Source organism: Phocoena phocoena, chromosome 7 (assembly GCF_963924675.1).
Source record: "Phocoena phocoena chromosome 7, mPhoPho1.1, whole genome shotgun sequence".
NCBI classification, from domain to species: domain Eukaryota; kingdom Metazoa; phylum Chordata; class Mammalia; order Artiodactyla; family Phocoenidae; genus Phocoena; species Phocoena phocoena.
Window position 1 is genome coordinate 16,513,241 of NC_089225.1, and position 19,265 is coordinate 16,532,505.

General features: G+C 39.8%; 1 pseudogene; it reads right to left on the reverse strand.

Annotated features, from left to right (window-relative positions):
• Window positions 1-13,298: 13,298 nt before the first annotated feature.
• On the reverse strand, window positions 13,299-15,672 carry LOC136125848 (nudC domain-containing protein 1-like; annotated as a pseudogene).
• Window positions 15,673-19,265: the final 3,593 nt, after the last annotated feature.

The window sequence follows — 19,265 nt, forward strand, 5'->3', positions numbered from 1 at the left end:
GTCATAATATTCAGGGATAATGGGTAATACACTAAGTTCTTCTGACCTTTGCAGTAGCTCAGTGTAGAATTATATGTATTTTAATACATATGCTCCAGGTAAGGCTTCCAAGAGGCAACATGCTAAAGAGCAGTGGCTCTCACACTTGAGGGCCCACCAGCATCACTTGGAGGGCTTGCTGGGCCCACCCCAGAGTTTCTCATTCAGAAGGGCTGGGCAAGGCCTGCAAATCTGCATTCCTAACAAGTTTCCAGGTAATGCCCCTGCTGCTGGTCCTAGGACCGCGCTTTGTGAATCATTACCCTCAGGAAAGAGCAGTGACTTTGAAGTTGGAATTCCCCTGTTCTCCATTAGTGGATTTACTGGGGGGCAGGAGGGGGGGCAGGTATTTAATCCAGGTAGGCCTACATTTCCTTAGCTGTAAAATGGAGGTTAATGCTACCTACCTGGGACTGTGAGAATTGAGGTAGTAAAGTTGGAAGTGCCCAGTCCTACGTGCCTGGGGGGCTTGATAAATGCTGATTCCCTTATTCCATCCTCCCCTTCCTATTCTCAAATGGAAAGGGAGGAACTAAACTTAACGCCTTCTAAGTTCCTGTCACCTCTCAAATTCTGTGATTCTAAAAGTTCTCTAGTTCAAGAGAGAATGCCAAACACTGTATGTGTGTTTGGTGCTTTACAGAGAGTGGTGTGGTGGTAACAGTGAGATTGCATAGACCATAGTTTCGTTTCTGCTTTCATTACAGCTTAGCATCCAGACTCTGTAAAAAAGTTTTCAGTCAGATTTTAAAGCAGCATTGAAGAAATTATATTGGAATTCATGACAGTTTCTGGAGGCTGAGTGTATCAGATAAATGGGCATGCTTTTCTCAACGACTGGCCTTATTAGAGTCTCCACTATGTTGCCTCCTATAATGCATGCTCAAATGTGTAGTTTTCATTACCTGCTTGATTTTCAGACAGCATTAAATAAGCTACAAAACAAATCCAAGCTAAAATTGTGAGCATATAATTTTTTAAATTTTTATTTATTTATTTATTGGCTGCGTTGGGTCTTTGTTGCTGCGTGTGGGCTTTCTCTAGTTGCGGCGAGCGGGGGCTACTCTTCGTTGTGGTGCACGGGCTTCTCGTTGTGGTGGCTTCTCTTGTTGCAGAGCCTGGGCTCTAGGCACACGGGCTTCAGTAGTTGTGGCACACGGGCTCAGTAGTTGTGGCTCGCAGGTTCTAGAGCACAGGCTCAGTAGTTGTGGCGCACGGGCTTAGTTGCTCCATGGCATGTGGGATCTTCCCAGACCAGGGCTCGAACCCGTGTCCCCTGCACTGGCAGGCGGATTCTTAACCACTGTGCCATCAGGGAAGCCCGTGAGCATATAATTTTTATAGCATGAAGTTATTCAGTGTTTTATTTAAAAATAGTCACTAGTGTATTCACTCTTGTGAATTTATAATCTAAAAAATTGGGGATGCTAAAAGTACTGGGCTAAAATAGTATTAGATTTTTTTCGTTTAACTTCATCTTGTTAAAGAAGATAATCACAACCAGTGTCCTTTTTCTTTACCCCGCCATCTAAATCCATACAGTATGTATGCTAACGCACATATATGGAATCTAAGAAAACGGTACTGAAGAACCTAGTGGCAGGGCAGGAATCAAGACGCAGACGTAGAGAACAGAGACTTGAGGACGCTGGTGGGGAGGGGGAAGGTGGGACAAAGTGAGAGAGTGGCATGGACATATATACACTCCCAAATGTAAAATAGATAGCTAGTGGGAAGCAGCTGCATAGCACAGGGAGATCAGTTCGGTGCTTTGTGACCACCTAGAGGGGTGTGATAGGGAGGGTGGGAGGGAGACACAAGAGGGAGGGGATATGGGGATATATGTATACGTATAGCTGATTCACTTTGTTATACAGCAGAAACTAACACACCATTGTAAAGCAATTATACTCCAATCAAGATATTTAAAAAAATAAATCTATACAGTAAATTTGGGGATGAGTACGTACAACAAAAAGCACATGCAGCTAAGTGATTGGGGTTTGGCGACATATGTGGAACTTGAATAAAGCATTTGCAGCCATCCAGGATGATCTCCTTAAACTACTGACTGCCGGGGGCCTGCAGGATGTGCACTGGAAACGTGGGTGGGAGAGCTTTCCCCACACGCTGGAGGCTCTGACTGCATTTGAAATACCTATTTTTAAAAACTTGAGCAGAAGGAGGCTAGAAAGAATGCAGACAGGACATTGAAAATGCTAATTCCCTTTGTTAGTAGAACATGAAATACCTGATAGTGGCCAAAAAAAAAAAAAGTCAATGCCAGGATACAATGTAGGGTAAAGTTCAACTAGTATAATCTGAAGTGGGTCTTAATATTCAGATTCATGTTAGAGGTTAGGCAGCAATCTTTTTGTGGAACCAGGTATATATATTTATTTTGCCTTTCTTTATAGTCATACTGCTAAGTTCTTGGGAAGGTTTGTTTTGCATCCAAGATATTTTCTATACGGTTGACCCTTGAACAACACGGGGGTTAATCTGAGTATAATTTATAGTCGACCCTCCATCTCCCATGGTTCCTCCATATCCGTATATTCAACCACAGACCTTTATAGTCCTGTAATATTTACTGTTGAACGATATCTGCATATTAGTGGACCTGTGCAGTTCAATCTGAACAGCTGTTCAAGGGTCAACTGTACTAAAATTTTACAGTATATTCTTAATCCCCTTTGGCTAGTAAATTAAAGCTGAAATTATCAAGTGTCAACATACTGTGATTTGTATTTTAACGTAAGACGAGAATGCATCATTCTGATCGAGCTGCAACATTTTAATTTTATCTGATGGGTCTGTATTGAGTAATCAGTAGCTAAGTGCAAATACTCCCATCCCTGTAGTAGAGATCATTTTATATAAAAGTCACCTTAATTACTAGACCCAGAAGGCCAGAGGTAATGAAAGAGTACTTTAGAAAGATGAAATGTTAAATAAATAAACAAATTAAGGAAACAATCTGAGATAGATTTGCCTAAGTGTAATTTAATGCAGATATTTACCTCAGATTTGTTTTTAAACTTGATAATTTTATTCTTCCATCTGTTTAATAAAATGAATATTTTCCGATTTTCAGAACCTGGCATATTTAAATTTTAAACACAATTATAAAATTAATTCTAATGACTACTTATGGTACAAATTCTATTCTAATTTGGGGCCAGAACTATCCCAGTTTCGGAGGCAATTTGAAACTGCTTTTTTTTTTTTTTTTTTTGCTGTATGCGGGCCTCTCACTGTTGTGGCCTCTCCCGTTGCGGAGCACAGGCTCCGGACGCGCAGGCACAGCGGCCATGGCTCACGGGCCTAGCCGCTCCGCGGCATGTGGGATCCTCCCAGACCAGGGCACGAACCCGTGCCCACAGCATCGGCAGGCGGACTCTCAACCACTGCACCACCAAGGAAGCCCGAAACTGCTTATTTTTATACTATATGATTTGGGAAAGATTATTTTATAGACTATAAATAACCTAATGTAAAGTATGTATGATTTATTTTAATGCATTTGTGTAAAGCCATATGTACTATACCATATTCTACTTATAGTATGTACTTCTATTTCAGTAAAAATACATGAAAAATTCAGATCTGTCCTTGTGCAAACAAGTATTTGGTGGTTCTTTTTTTTTCCCGCCACACTGTGCAGCATGCGGGATCTTAGTTCCCTGACCAGGGGTCAGACCCGCGCCCCCTGCGATGGAAGTGCTGAGTCTTAACCACTGGACCGCCAGGGAAGTCCCAACAAGTATTTGATTTCTAAAGTTTCCTTTTATTCAAACATTTGCACTCATTCTTTCATGCCTGAGTCTCCAAGATGTACCTCGGGTATTTGATAAAGCAGATCTTCCTGTAGAACAACGAGAAGAGCAGAGCCACGCTCACGATGCAGCCGGAGACGAGGACAACAAAGAAGGGCCCTGCTTTTCCTTTTCTTCCTGCTGTTGACTCCCATTGCAGGGCGTAACCGGGAGCTTGGGACTTGGAGCCTCCGGATGTCAACTCTTCCGAGCTAGAGAGCAGAGGTCAAGCAGGCCCAGAGCTGGCATAGGCACTAAGTAGCTGGCTTGCGTTTGGAGGCCCGATTGTGTGGAAAACACATATCTTTAAAAGCAGAATCACAGTACGTGAAGATGTCACAGTACAAGAAATACTCTGGGGCTTCCCTGGTGGGGCAGTGGTTGAGGGTCCGCCTGCCGATGCGGGGGACACGGGTTCGTGCCCCAGTCCGGGAGGATCCCACATGCCGTGGAGTGGCTGGGCCCGTGAGCCATGGCCGCTGGGCCTGCGCGTCCGGAGCCTGTGCTCCGTAACGGGAGAGGCCACAGCAGTGAGAGGCCCGTGTACCGCCAAAAAAAAAGAAGTACTCTGAAGCCAGGATTGGTTTTGTCCATCTCGGGTCCACTCCAGAAAGAGGATTTGGGGGAAAATGCCTGCTCTGGACTTCTGTTATCATTCCCAGCCCTCCTCCTCTACTTACCACCACCATCCTTTCCCTTTTCCTTTGCTCCTCAAAAATGTGGCTGCTTTAAAGCGAAACATAAAAATAGAACATGAAAAATATTTTTTAGTGACTGAGAGGATGAGAGCTAAAGCATTCAGGATAGTGTATTCACAGAAGTGTTGAAAAAGAGGAACTAAGAACAATAATTTCTTAATATCTTGGAAGACTCATGAAAGACTGAAAATAGAATCTTAAGGAGATAGTGTTCTCAAAACTTTGCTCTAATTATTTAAAACTCTTCATCTTAATTATTTTGAAAAGTCATTAAGCATTTGTCAGTTCTAACCATTAGAGGTAAAATTTTAAACTGGTTCATTAATCATAGGATCATCATTTTACAGTTGGAAGGGTCTCTAGAGAGTTTCTAGTGACAGAATTAGGATGGCCATGTGTCCCAGTTTGTGGAGGACAGTCCCAGTTTACATCTTGTTGTCCTGGTATAATCATTAACAGTGCTCCAATAAAGAATGTAATTTATATTCATTCAATTATATGGCCACCCTAACGTACTCCAAGTTTCCTGACAACTAGGCTGCTGACAAATTTCACATTCTTTGATTCCCAATCTAGTGTTTTTTACTCTAGACCTGTGTGCTTGCATAAAGGAAGCCATATGAGCCAACAATCTTGGGTCTTTTGATCAGGATATTAACTCCTACCTTGAATCAATTTTCCTCCTGGAGTAGAATGCTAGGATACTTCACAGAGGTAAGTGAAGAGCCAGATTATCCGGTTTGCTCTGTTGGCCCAAATTTTCCTTCTTGGGGCCATAAACCAGTTATTATTATTAAGAAACAAATTAACAAGCAAATTTTTATTTTTATTTTTCAGGTTTATTGAGGTATAATTGACAAAATAAGTTGTAATATGTAATATGATTTGATACACATATACATTATGAAAGGATTTCCACTATAAATTTAATTAACACATCCATCACCTCACATACTTACTTTATTTATTTTTGGTCAAAAAGCTTAAGATCTACTCTCAGCAAATTTCAGTTATACCATAAAGTATTCTCAACTATAGTCACCATGCTATACATTAGATCCTTAGAACTTTGCTCACTTTATACCTGAAAGTTTGTGCCCTTTTACCAACCACTCCTCATCTCCCCCAACCCCCAGCCCATGGCAACTTCTGTTCTACTCTCTGTTTCTAGAAGTTTGACTTTTTCCTTTTTCGATTCCACATGTAAGTGGTACCATGCAGTATGTCTTATTTCACTTAGCATAATGCCTTCGAAGTTCATCCATGTTGCAAAGGGCAGGATTTCCTTCTTCTTAAAGTCTGAATAATATTATATATTATAAATGTATATTATATATATATTATATATATCATATATATATATGATCTTCTTTATCCGTTTGTATGTCAACAGACTTTTAGGTTTACCTTGGCTATTGTGAATAATGCTGCAATGAACATGGGAGTACAGATACCGATTTGAGATAGTGATTTTGTTTTCTTAGGATATATAGCCGGAAGTGGGATTGTTGGACTATATGGTAGCTTTGTTTTTTAATTTATTGGAGAACCTGTTTACTATTTTCCATAGTGGCTGCTATACCATTTTACATTCCTGCTAACAGTGTACAAGGGTTTCCTTTTTTCCACATATTTACCAGCTTTTGTTATCTCTTGTCTTTTTTATAAAAGTCATTAGGCTGTGAGGTGATATTGCAGTTTTGATCTGTATTTCCCTGATGATTAGGGATGCTGAATTTCTTTTCATATACCAATTGGACACGTGTATGTCTTCTTTGGAGAAATGTCTATTCAGGTCCTTTGCCCATTTTTAAATTAGATTATTTGGTTTCTTTTGCTATTGAGTTGTATGAGTTCCTTATATATTTTGGATATTAACTCCTTATTGATATGTGGTTTGCAAATATTTTCTCCCATTCTATAGGTTACCTTTACATTTTGTTGATGTTTTCCTTTGCTGTGCAAGACCTTTTAGTTTGATTTGGTCCCAGTTGTTTATTTTTGCTTTTGCTTTTGGTGTCAAATCCAAAAATTTCATTCTTTTGCATATGGATATCCAATTTCCCATTTTTCCCATCCAAAAACACCATTTATTGAAGAGACTATCCTTTCCTCATTGTGTATTCTTGGTGCCTTTGTCAAAAATTAATTGACTAGGGCTTCCCTGGTGGCGCAGTGGTTGAAAGTCCACCTGCCAATGCAGGGGACACAGGTTCGTGCCCCAGTCCGGGAAGATCCCACATGCCGCGGAGCAGCTGGGCCCGTGAGCCATGGCCACTGAGCCTGCGCGTCCAGAGCCTGTGCTCCGCAACGGGAGAGGCCACAACAGTGAGAGGCCTGCGTACCGCAAAAAAAAAAAAAATTAATTGACTAGATGTGTATGGATTTGTTTCTCTTCTGGGCACTCTATTCTGTTTCATTGATCTATGTGTCTGTTTTTATGCCAATGACATACTGTTTTGATTACTATTGCTTTGTAATATAGTTTGAAATCAAGAAATACAATGCCTCCAGCTTTGATCTTTTTGCTCAAGATTGCTGTAGCTATTCAGGGTCTTTTGTGGTTCCAGATGAATTTAGCATTGATTTTTCTGTTTCTGTGAAAAATGACATTGGAATTTTGGTAGAGATTGCATTGCATCCATAGATCACTTTGGATAAGTATGGACAATTAATTTTTCCAATCCATGAATATGGACTATCTTTCAATTATTTGTATCTTCTTCAATTTCTTTCATCAGTCTTCTATAGTTTTCAGCATATAGATCATTCACCTCCTTGGTTAAATTTATTCCTAAGTATTTTTACCATATTTGATGTTATTGTAAATGAGATTTTTTTCCCTTAGTTTCTCTCTCTGATGGTTCATTGTTACTGAGTAGAAATACAACTGATTTTTATATATTGATTTTTATGTATTTTTGTACTCAGCGACTTTACTGAATGCATTTATCAGTTCTAACAGTTTTTTGATGGAATCTTTAGTTGTTTTTTTTTATATATATATGAGATCATGTCGTCTACAAACATAGACAGTTTTACTTCTTCCTTTCTGATTTGGATGTCATTTTATTTCTTTTTCTTCCTTGATTTATCTGACTAGGACTTCTTGTACTATGTTAAATAGAAGTGCCAAGAGTAGGCATCCTTGTCTTGTTCCTGATCTTAGAAGAAAAGCCTTTAGCTTTTCATTGTTGAGTATGGAGTTAGCTGTGGGGTTGTCATGTGGGGTACATTCCTTCTATACCTAATTTGTTGAGAGTTTTTAATCATGAATGGGTGTTGGATTTTGTCAAATGCTTTTGCTGCATCTATTTAGACAATCATATAATTTTTATCCTTCATTCTGTTAATGTGGTGTATCATATTTATTGATTAGCATATGTTGTACCATCCTTGCATCTCAGAGATAAATCCCGCTTGATCGTGGTGTTTGATTCTTTTAATGTGCTGTTGAATTTAATTTGCTAATATTTGTTGAGGATTTTTGCATCTTTGTTTATCAAAGATATTGGCCAAGGAAATTTTCTTGTAGTGGCCTTTTCTGGCTTTGGTGTCAGGGTAATGCTGGCCTCTTAAAATGAGTTTAGAAGTGTTCCCTTCTCTTCTATCTTTTGGAATAGTTTGAGAAGGATAAGTATTATTTCTTTTTAACTCTTTGGCAAAATTCACCAGCAAAGCCTTCTGGTCCTGCACTTTTCTTTATTGGGAGGTTTTGTTTACTGATTCAGTCTTATTAGTAATTGGTCTGTTCAGATTTTCTGTTTCTTCATGAATCAGTCTTAGTAGGAATGGATCCATTTCTTCTAGACTGTCCAGTTTGTTGGCAAGTAATTGTTTGTAGAAGTCTCTTTTGATCCTTAGTAGTTCTGTGGTATCAGTGGTAATGTCTCCTCTTGTTTCTGATTTTCATTATTTGAGTCTTCTCTCTTTTTTTTTAGGCCGGCTAAAGGTTTGTCAATTTTGTTTGTCTTAGTTTCATTGATCTTTTCTGTTATGTTTCTAATCTATTTATTTTGGCTCTGAACTTTGTTATTTCCTTCCTTCTACTAACTTTGGGTTTAGTTTGTTCTTTATTTAGTTTCCTTCAGGTGTAAAATTAACTTGTTTATTTAAGATCTTTCTTTTTTCTTAATGCAGATATTTAATGCTATAAAATTCATGTTTAGAACTGCTTTCGCATCCCATAAGTTTTGGTATCTTGTGTTTTTGTTTAAAGATATTTTTTGATTGCCCTTTTGATTTCTTCCTTGATCCATTCAGGAGCATGTTTCTTAATCTCCACATATTTGTGAATTTTTCAATTTTCCTCTTGTTATTGATTTCTAGTTTTAAACCACTGTGGTCACAAAAGATGCTTGCTAAAATTTCAGTGTACTTAAATTTGTTAACACTTGTTTTATGGCCTAACATATGACCAATCCTGGAGAATATTCTGTGTGTGCTTGAGAAGAGTATGTATTCTTCCGCTTTTGGATGAAATGTTCTGTATTTGTCCGTTATGTTCATCTTTAACATGTAGTTTAAGTCCAGTTTGGTTACCGACTTTCTGTTTGAATGATCTCTCCATTGTCAAAAGGGGGATATTGAAGTCCCCTGCAACTACTGTGTTGATATCTATTCAATTGGATGTTGGGCACATTAATATTTATAATTGTTATATCCTTCTTGATGAATTGGTCACCTAATCATTACATAATGACCTTCTTTGCCTCTTTTTACAGCTTTTCACTTAAAGTCTATTTTGTCTGATGTAAATATAGCTACCCTGCTCTCTTTTGGTTCCCATCTGCATGGAATAGCTTTTTTCCCATCCATTCACTTTCAGTCTATGTGTATCTTTAAAACTGAAGTGAGTCTCTTTTCAGCATTTATGTGGGTCTTATCATTATTATAATTTTAAAATCCATTCACCCACTCTATATCTTTTGACTGGAGAATTTAGTTTACTTACTTTTAATTTTTGATATGTATGGACTTACTATTGCTATGTTGTTAATTGTTTTCTGGCTTTTTTTTGTTGTTCCTTTCTTGCTCTCTTCTTTCATGATTTGATGATTTTCTGTAATTGTATGCTTTGCTTCCTTTCTTCTTATTTTTTTTTGTATCTACTGTAGGTTTTCACTTTGTGGTTATCATAACAACTTCATATGCATACAAAGGCTCTACATATGCTTACTCTCCCTCCCACATTTTATGTTTTTGATGTTACAAATTGCATCTCTTTAAATTATGTATCTATTAACAAATTATTTTAGCTGTAGTTATTTTTAATGCTTTTTTCTCTTATCCTTTATACTAGAGTTATAAGTGATTTATGCATCCTCATTGCAATATTAGAGTATTCTGAATTCACGTATATATTTACCTCTACCAGTGAGTTTTATGCTTTCATATATTTTCATGTTACTAATTAGCATCCTTTTGTTTCAGCTTGAAGAACTCCCTTAAACATTTCTTATAAGGCCATTCTAGTGGTAATGGACTCCTTCAGCTTGTGTTTGTCTGGGAAATCTTTATCTCTTCTTTAATTCTGAAGGATAAGTTGGCTAGAATATTCTTGGTTGGCAGTTTTTTTCTTTCAGCATCTCAAATATGTCATCCCACTCTCTTCTGGTCTACAAGGTTTCTGCTGAAAAATCCAATGATAGTCTCATGGAGGTTCTTCAGCTCCCCGATGCAGGCTAACTGGAAGCCTGACCTTCAGGCAGCAGCTGGGAATGTCAGGACGTTAGCTATGTGGTCTAGCCCCTATCGGGGAGAAACCAAGAGCTGGGTGTTTCTGCTTACCCTGTGCCAAGCCAAAGGGGGAAGTCACTGGTAGTGCTTGTGCATCTATATAGAATGGCCTGTTTTCTTTGTTGTTTGTTTTGTTTTGTTTTTTGCTGCGTTGGGTCTTCATTGCTGTGTGCAAGCTTTCTCTAGTTGCAGTGAGCGGGTGCTACTCTTTGTTGTGGTGCACTTCTGTGGAGGGGAAGTCAGGAGCCTCTTATCTAGCCTTCTCGGTGATGTCCTCCATGTGACATTCTTAAGGGGCCTTTGAGCTGCTCACACCTTCCTCTTGTTTGAGCATCTCCACTTGAATCTTGCCACACACATTTAGTTTTAAATTGACATTGAGGAGAAACATCTGGAATCAAATCTAGCCACATAGACCCAGATCACCCCAAGAGCTAAGGGAATATAAAATATGCAACAGGTACTGCTTTCATAAAGATTAAGAAAAAACCTTAACAGGTAAGTAACTATACCTTCAAACCAAAAAATAGCAGGTAATCGTGCTTTAGTTAAATGATCAACTACTACATCATCTCTAAGTGTCTGTACTATTCCAGGATGACCTGGACCCTAATCAAGATGACGAGTCCTTTAAAAAAATATGACTTTGGTGGGTACATTTAAAAATTGCTTTAATGAGAGAGCAGTTATCACTTCCTGCTCCAGGGAACATTTCTGGTATATACCCCAAAAGAATGCAAATAGTTAAGCCTAATGCAGAATGATATACTCCATGAGCCTATGTAGGCAAAGAGCCTTACAAGTAATTTATTTGGTGAGCAGTGTGGAGAATGTGATCAGGTGCTTTAAAAAACATCAATTATGGGCTTCCCTGGTGGCGCAGTGGTTGAGAGTCCGCCTGCCGATGCAGGGGACACGGGTTCGTGCCCCGGTCTGGGAAGATCCCACATGCCGCGGAGCGGCTGGGCCCGTGAGCCATGGCCGCTGAGCCTGCGCGTCCGGAGCCTGTCCTCCGCAACGGGAGAGGCCACAACAGTGAGAGGCCCGCGTAACGCATAAAAAAAAAAAAAAAAAAAAAAAAAAAAAAAAAAAAAAAAAAAACATCAATTATGAAACTTCTATAAATATAATGGAGAGAAAAAGAACCTGGCCTTGACCATCAGCATTCGTCTGAGTTGCACTAAACCCAATCTGAAAAAAAAATCCCAGAAGTTCAACCAAGAATGCATTGAAGTATTTCAACCATCAAATTAAGGACATAACTATGCGACCTTTTCTTTTGAGTGCTAATTCAGGACTATTAACCCTATTTTCTTGGACAGTGTTGAGAAACCACTCAATCTTGGATGTACTTGTGTAAACCTGAATTTTCAACTCAGATCTTTTTCTTTCCTGACACTTATTTTAGATGGATTACTTAAGCATACCTGCATGAAACTATTTCTTAATTCGAGTCCTGCTGAATACCAGTGTCCCATGAGATTAACTCAATGGGCGTTCCGAAACAAAACAAAACATAAAACCAAAAGCTGATTCCATGGTTGAATAAATTGGGAAACATGCTTACATGTTCCTGCTTTCACTGCAGGATCACGTGAAAGATTTAATATCCTTTGTAAATAATGACTTCCTAGAAAGGTTGGGGTCCAATTTGCAGTCTTCTTCAAACTTATTTGATCAAGGATCCCCCCTGTAAACTCTTGCTTTTTTTTTTTTTAATAAATTTATTTATTTATTTTTGGCTGCGTTGGGTCTTTGTTGCTGTGCGCGGGCTTTCTTTAGTTGCGGTGAGTGGGGGCTACTCTTCCTTGGGGTGCACAGGCTTCTCATTGCGGTGGCTTCTCTTGTTGCAGAACACAGGCTCTTGGTGCACGGGCTTTAGTAGTTGTGGTGCGCGGGCTCAGTAGTTGTGGCTTGCGGGCTCAGTAGCTGTGGCTCGCGGGCCCTAGAGCGCAGGTTCAGTAGTGTAGCGCATGGGCTTAGTTGCTCCGTGGCATGTGGGATCTTCCCGGACCAGAGCTCGAACCCGTGTCCCCTGCATCAGCAGGCGGATTCTTAACCACTAACCACCCAACCCTTGCTTTTTGGGCTAAACATTTATCCGTGCGTGTAGAGATGTTTCTGTTCCATGGAATATGGTTTAGAAATTGCTGCTATTGAAGATAGCAAATGACTGAAAATAGGTCAGGAATCTTTACGCATTTTTGTGTCGTTTGAGTTTTTGGTAGAAGAAATGTTTCCCCTCCTGTGATAATGAAGGGGCTGAATACATGGCATATTTTCCTACCACAGGTGGCCAATTTGAGGTGCTCTGGCAAACAACGTGGTGTCCCTAATAAGTACAAAGTATTTTTACCTTCCGCTTAGAGTAAAACCTCATACAGCATGAAATAGGTAAGCAGTTCAAAAATAATGTCTCCGATACTTTTTTTTACATGATAAATATTTTTATTTATTTATTTTATTATTGTTTTTAATTTATTTTATTTTTTGGCGGTACGTGGGCCTCTCACTGCTGTGGCCTCTCCCATTGCGGAGTACAGGCTCTGGATGCACAGGCTTAGCGGCCATGGCTCACGGGCCCAACCACTCCGCGGCATGTGGGATCTTCCCGGACTGGGGCACGAACCCGTGTCCCCTGCATCGGCAGGCGGACTCTCAACCACTGCGCCACCAGGGAAGCCCCAATATTTTTATTTTTAAACAATGAATTGTACATCTTTCATATAAAAGATGAGATTCTAGCCTCTGTTTTTAAAAAATTATACTTGCTAATACTATCTTTACATTTTTTACAGAAGCTAATTTTCTCTAAATTTGCAGCTTCATTCCATAGCTTTTATAGACTCATAGTCTCGAATATATTTCCCATATCCTTTAAAAAATAAATTCATACAAGATAATTTTAACACAATAAAACTTAACAGGTTACAGCACAACTGCCCAGCCTTCCAGCTACCACTGAATACTTTCCCAGTACAGAGAAGCCGACATGTTGGAGTGATTAATTCTCTGTATTTACCTTTATTAAAAAGAGCTTTTTCGTAGTGAGAACAAATAATCTCTCATTTGTTGCTTGAAAGCCTAAAATAGGATCACTGGTTTCTAGGCTTGCCACTTGCCGCTTAGCAACCTGCCCTACTTGCCTGCCTTCCTTCCTATTATTGTAAAGTACGCTGGACATGGGTGTGGGCTGACGATAGATGAAAACTCGTTGAAGGCACTCGCAAAGGGCTGCATAAGAATAATTTGGAGCACAGGCAAAAAAATTTTTGTGTCTCTTTCATACTTGGACGTAGCCTAAAGCATTGAAAATTGCGATATGCTCCCACGTATCGTCTTGGTTGCTGGAGTGTGGTTGCCAGCGTAGGGCATCAACATCGTGGTGCAAACAGAAGCAGGGCATTTCTTTAGGATCCACTGTGACAGAGAAAAGGTACTGGTTGCTTCCAAGATTCACCCACTTATATGGCAATCCTTTCTTCTCCCCATGTTCAGATGAACCAGCTCTCCTATCCAATCTCTCCTTGGTGGTACCTGTTTTTCCTTGGATTTTCAAGCTAGTTGATTGCCCTGTAACCTCAGATCTCACATGAGTCGTTTTTAAATGTACTGCCATCAAATCTGCATAAACTGGAGCTCTCTTCAAAGAAAATACCACATTCTTCTAACTAACTCTTGAGCATTACAAGGAGGTCTATCTGGATTTGGCTTCAGTTCATCAGAGGTCAAATGCATCAGATGTTCAGCTACTGCAGCACATTGAGCTGACTCTCTTATAAATTCCCCGTTTATCACCGACCACTAGTTCTGGCCATGTCAGTCCTTCATTCTTCTTAATCAAGGAAATCTCCAAGCTATTCTCTTTTTTTAAATTAAATTAAATTTTATTTATTTATTTATTTTATATTGTTCTCTTTAATTATCCATATAGTGCTTTCGTGATCCATAGATGAATAGAGATTTCCTTCCAGAAACCTCTGACCCTTCAGCACAGCGTTGACATGATCAGGCAAAAACTGTATTTGAATGTCTTCCTTAGTACAGTCTTCTGGAAGCGGTATTGTTACTGTCAAATCATCTTCAGTCTGTTGCCAGTAGTACAGAGATTCTTTGATTATCTCTGACATGTCTTCATCCTTACTTTCTTCAAGCTCTTGACCAACTTGAACAAATGTAAAGGACTTGTAGGAGACAATCACTAGACCATTCCCATCAGGCTCAAAAGTGACATAATGGGGCACTGACTTTCCACGGAGAATATTATGCTTAGTAATTTCATATTTTTTATTATCTTTATTTTTCTTACTAATAGTGACCCACTCCAAGGAAACATAGAAACCACTTCCTTCCGTATCCATTTCCTCTTTCTGTGTTTGAAGAAGCAGCATAGTTATCGAATGTTCTTCAGCTTTCAGCAATGAGATACTGTGAATTATGATAAAAGGACTGCCAAGCTCTTCATTAAACATAATCTCCCATTTTTCAGAAGCACTATTTCCACATTCACCTGTTCCAATGAGATACAATCTTCCAGTTCCATCTGACAAGGTAACCCAAGTAGAAGATGTGAAATGGATGGATGCGCAAAGGCGATTATCATATGCTGTCAAATCTGTGGGAAATCGAAAACACCTCTCGTGGTTTTCCTAAGGCAGTGTCCAGCATCACTGTTTTTTGGGTTTTGTTTTATTTATTTATTTATTTAGCTGTGTTGGGTCTTCGTTTCTGTGCGAGGGCTTTCTCCAGTTGTGGCGAGCGGGGACCACTCTTCATCGCGGTGCGCGGGCCTCTCACTGTCGTGGCCTCTCTTGTTGCAGAGCACAGGCTCCAGATGCGCAGGCTCAGTAGTTGTGGCTCACGGGCTTAGTTGCTCCGCGGCATGTGGGATCTTCCCAGACCAGGGCTCGAACTCGTGTACCCTACATTGGCAGGCAGATTCTTAACCACTGCGCCACCAGGGAAGCCCAAGCATCACTGTTAAATTCATAATTCTTCCAACGTTATCAACGTAGTAGACACTGTCTTGATACCATGAATCACAATGTAGGTAATTACACATTCCAAAAGCATGCATGTGTTCCAGTGTATACTGATCATCTTGAAGTTTTACTTCTGCCACAGACAAGGCTAGGAGCTGTCACTGTTCCCACTAGGCAGACCAGAGAAAACTCCTAATTCATAGGCAGAGTACACAGAAAAGTCTTATCTCAGTGGTGAGGAATAATCAGACATAGACTGGGCGTCACTCCAGACAAGCCTGCATCAAGCTCCAGCTGGAAACAGGGCAGCGGCTTGAGGGACAGCTTATAACCCTCGAAGCGGGGATCCAACAGAGGTCTCTTCACCTACAGGGAGCAATTAGCGGCCACCTCCATCGCCTTCCAGGGTCCTAACATGAGAATTAATAAAGTTCGTGTTGAAAGGTCCGCGCTTCGCACGTATCACCGTGGCTGGGAGGCGGCATAGTTCCCATCACCGTCTCCTGTACTTTTAAAATTAGATTCAAAAAACGAAATTAGATTCAGAAAAACCTGAAGAACCATTGCGATTACTGCCAAAATGTTTCAGAGGGCATTAGGTTAATGCCTCCTCTTCTAGGAGAGGAGTGGAAAGGAAGATAGATGCTCATCACCAGAGTTACGACTCTATTTGTTACGAGGATTTGTAGGGGCAGTACTTTGTTATTGGGTATTTGTTTTGAAATTGGAATTATATTTGTTGAATTTTAATCATAAGCAGAGAAATACATCTTCCTGAATGTAAGAAAATACATTAGCTAATTTGGGCCATAAATGTAAAAATTGCCCTTGGCGTGTAATCATAGGAATACTAACTTTATGATACATTGTTTTTCTTTGATAAAGTTTTGGTTTAAAACCTGTTGGATTTAGCAAGGGATGAAGGTCAAGAACTGGTCATTTTTGCAGATAAGACACACACACACACACACACACAAACATGCACACAAGTTCATTAAACTTTGACCTATATTTCATTCAGCAGTAATGTTTGCTGTTAGAAATAATTCTACTTGCATCTTAATTTTGCTTACTCAATGAGTATGTTAAGTGTTTCATAAAGTCTGCCTTTAAAAACATCGTAAATATACTAAACAGCAGTTCTTTAGTTGAAAGTGCTAATTTAATTAAACAAATACTTGTGTGGATTCCTACTATTTGCAAAGCTTCATTGAACACATTATGAATAAGATAATCTTTAAGGAACTTATGGTGTTTTGAGGGGACATGATTAGAAAAGTATCAAAAAAATAAACCCCAAAAAATAAACAGGTTATAATAGTTGCCATTATATAGGGTTGAAAGGAGGCCCATCAAGGGATGAGGAAAGGCTTTACACAGAAAGTGGCACTTGAGATGGACTTTGAAGATTGAAGTCAGATTTTGAGAGGTAGGTTGGTAGGTAGGAGATAACAAATGGCTGCATAGAATTGGAGTAATTTGTGAATGAGGAAAAGCAAGTCATCCAGTTTGGCAGGAGTTTAGATGGAATAAGTATTAGAGAGTAATGGGAAATAGAGTTAGGAAAGCAGCCTGTAAAGTATTCATATCAGTCAGCTTAGGCAAAGCAGTAGTAACAAAGGGCTCCAAATCACAGCAATGCAATAAGCTTATTTTTCACTTATATCAGGTTTCCATTATGGGTTGCCTGTAGCTCTGCTCCTTGCATCTTTGTTCTGGGCCCCGGCTGAAGAAGCAGCCCCTATGTGGAGGGTATCAGTTCTCGCTGAGGGAACTCTGCAATAGTTCTCCCAGTGACTGCTTGAAAGACGCATGTGTTACTTCTCACATTGATTGGCCAAAGCACCTCATATGGCTAAACCTGCCATCACTAGGGTAGGGATATATAATCCACTTACAGGAAGGGACAGGAAGTAGATATTTTGAACAATTTACCAAAAGGCTTGAAAGCCAAGAATGGGTCATTTGCAATTAATTCTTTAAATGGTTAGGGGATATGGCAAGTTTCTGGATAAGAGTGTATGGCTTGGTAAAAAAATAAATAAAGATGGTTTTTATATTGCGTGTGCGTGTGCGTGCGTGTGTGAACACATAAGAATTCACTGGGGTACTTGCTTGTTATAAATGTAGGCCTCAGGATTCTAGAAGGTTGGATCCAGGGGCCCAGGAATCTGCGTTTTAAGCAAGCAGTCTGGGAATAGTATGTAGATGGTCCACAGACCTCCTTGTAAAGAAACCCTGGATTGAGGAATGAGTGGGGAGTGGCCAGGTGCAGATAAGGTGGGGCAGTGAGTGAGGGGATGGCAGGCTGTTGGTGGGTGCGAGGCCGCTGTGCCCTGGGGGCACATGGTATGTGGCCAGTACAGAGGCAGACAGACACACTGAAAGAGGAGAACAGGTAGAACTAGAACTACCCAAGAGGAAACAGCCAGGAAAGAGTAGTGAAAGGAGCAAATCTCTTTAGGAGGTGAGATTTCAAGGGATCTTGCTCTTCACTGAGAGGTAGGAGGCAAGCCTATCTGATGCAAGAAAGAGTTGAGAGCTAGAGGAGAGCAGAGGTAATGATCAGCAAGTCGCAGGAGACGCCCTGTTTTTAGAGCAGCTATTGAAGAAAACTGTTGACTAAAACCCACCACGTAAATTTGTTTTTGCATCGGGCCAGCAGGGGGCGCTATGGTAGCACATATGCTGATAATTGGCCTCAGCTTCCTAGGCCCAGCAATGCCAGCTCTTACTGAATAGGATTCTTAACCCGACCTACAGTGCAGTATTTTGGGAGCTTCATTTATTACTTTTATAGCTGTGAGCCTTCATAAAAAGAACTTTTAAGGTTTCTCTTTAATTATTAAGGCATCTAGTGTTTGGGTTTTTTTTTTTTTTTGAGCTGCCAATTCCTACAGTCAAAAAGAAATTAATTCTGTAGAGTTTAAGGGCATTATTACCCATTTATTGACTTCACTTGAGGCACAGAACGGAGATTAGAAGAGGAGAAAAGACAAAGGAAAAAGAAAAGTGCATTCGTAGCATCACTCCTAGAAGGGGAATCTCTGGATCACAGGATATGGGCTTTGTACTTTTTGTTAGATGCTATCTGATTGCCTTCCAGGGACTGTGGCAATTTATTTTTTCACCCATAATGCAAGGATCTTATTACTCTCTGTGAAAACCCACTGTATGCGTAAGCTTTTTAGTATTTGCCACTCTGACAGAGGAACTATGGGTAGTTTTAACTTGCATTTTTCTCCTGTGGGAGGACACTTTTTCACATCTAAATCTTATTTTTACATTTTTTTAATGCACTGTGTTTTCATGTCCTTTCCCCAGTATATTACTGGCCTTCCACTTATTGACTTGTAGAAGCTCTTTATGAGGTCAGTCAAAAGATTTAGTTGACAATAGAATAAATAAATTGTGCTATTCCATAGATGAATGATGAATGGCTTTCAAAGCATTCCCCGCCCCTATCTGCTCACTTGATTCAGTAATCACATAACTTGTTGACCCGTCTCTAAAACTACTGTGGGTTTTTTTTTTGTTTTTTTAAATTTTTGGCCACGTTGTGCAGCCAGGTCCTCGGCAGTGAAAGCATGGAGTACTAACCACTGGACCGCCAGGGAATTCCCTAAAACTACTGTTTTAAAGCACCTTTGGGTAGTCTGTAGAATTATTTTCCTAAAAAGTGCCCCCATTTATTTCATTTTATAGTTCATTTCAATATGGAGAAAAGCCAAGAGTTAAATGATGACGAATCAGGTGAGAGTGGTGGTTAGCACATTTTTACTGGTTGAAAATTACCGAATGTCAGGTGGTGCTCTCAGATCCCAGAGCATTTTCAGGGAATGTCCTGGATGTGCTGGGCCAGTGATGAGTGTCAAGATCAATAGGCTCAAGTGAGGATAATCCTGAAAACCTGACCTTTGATATCCCACCACTGTCAGGTAACCAGATTCCTTAGTAATTAGATGACGTTTGGTAGCAGCTTGAGCTAT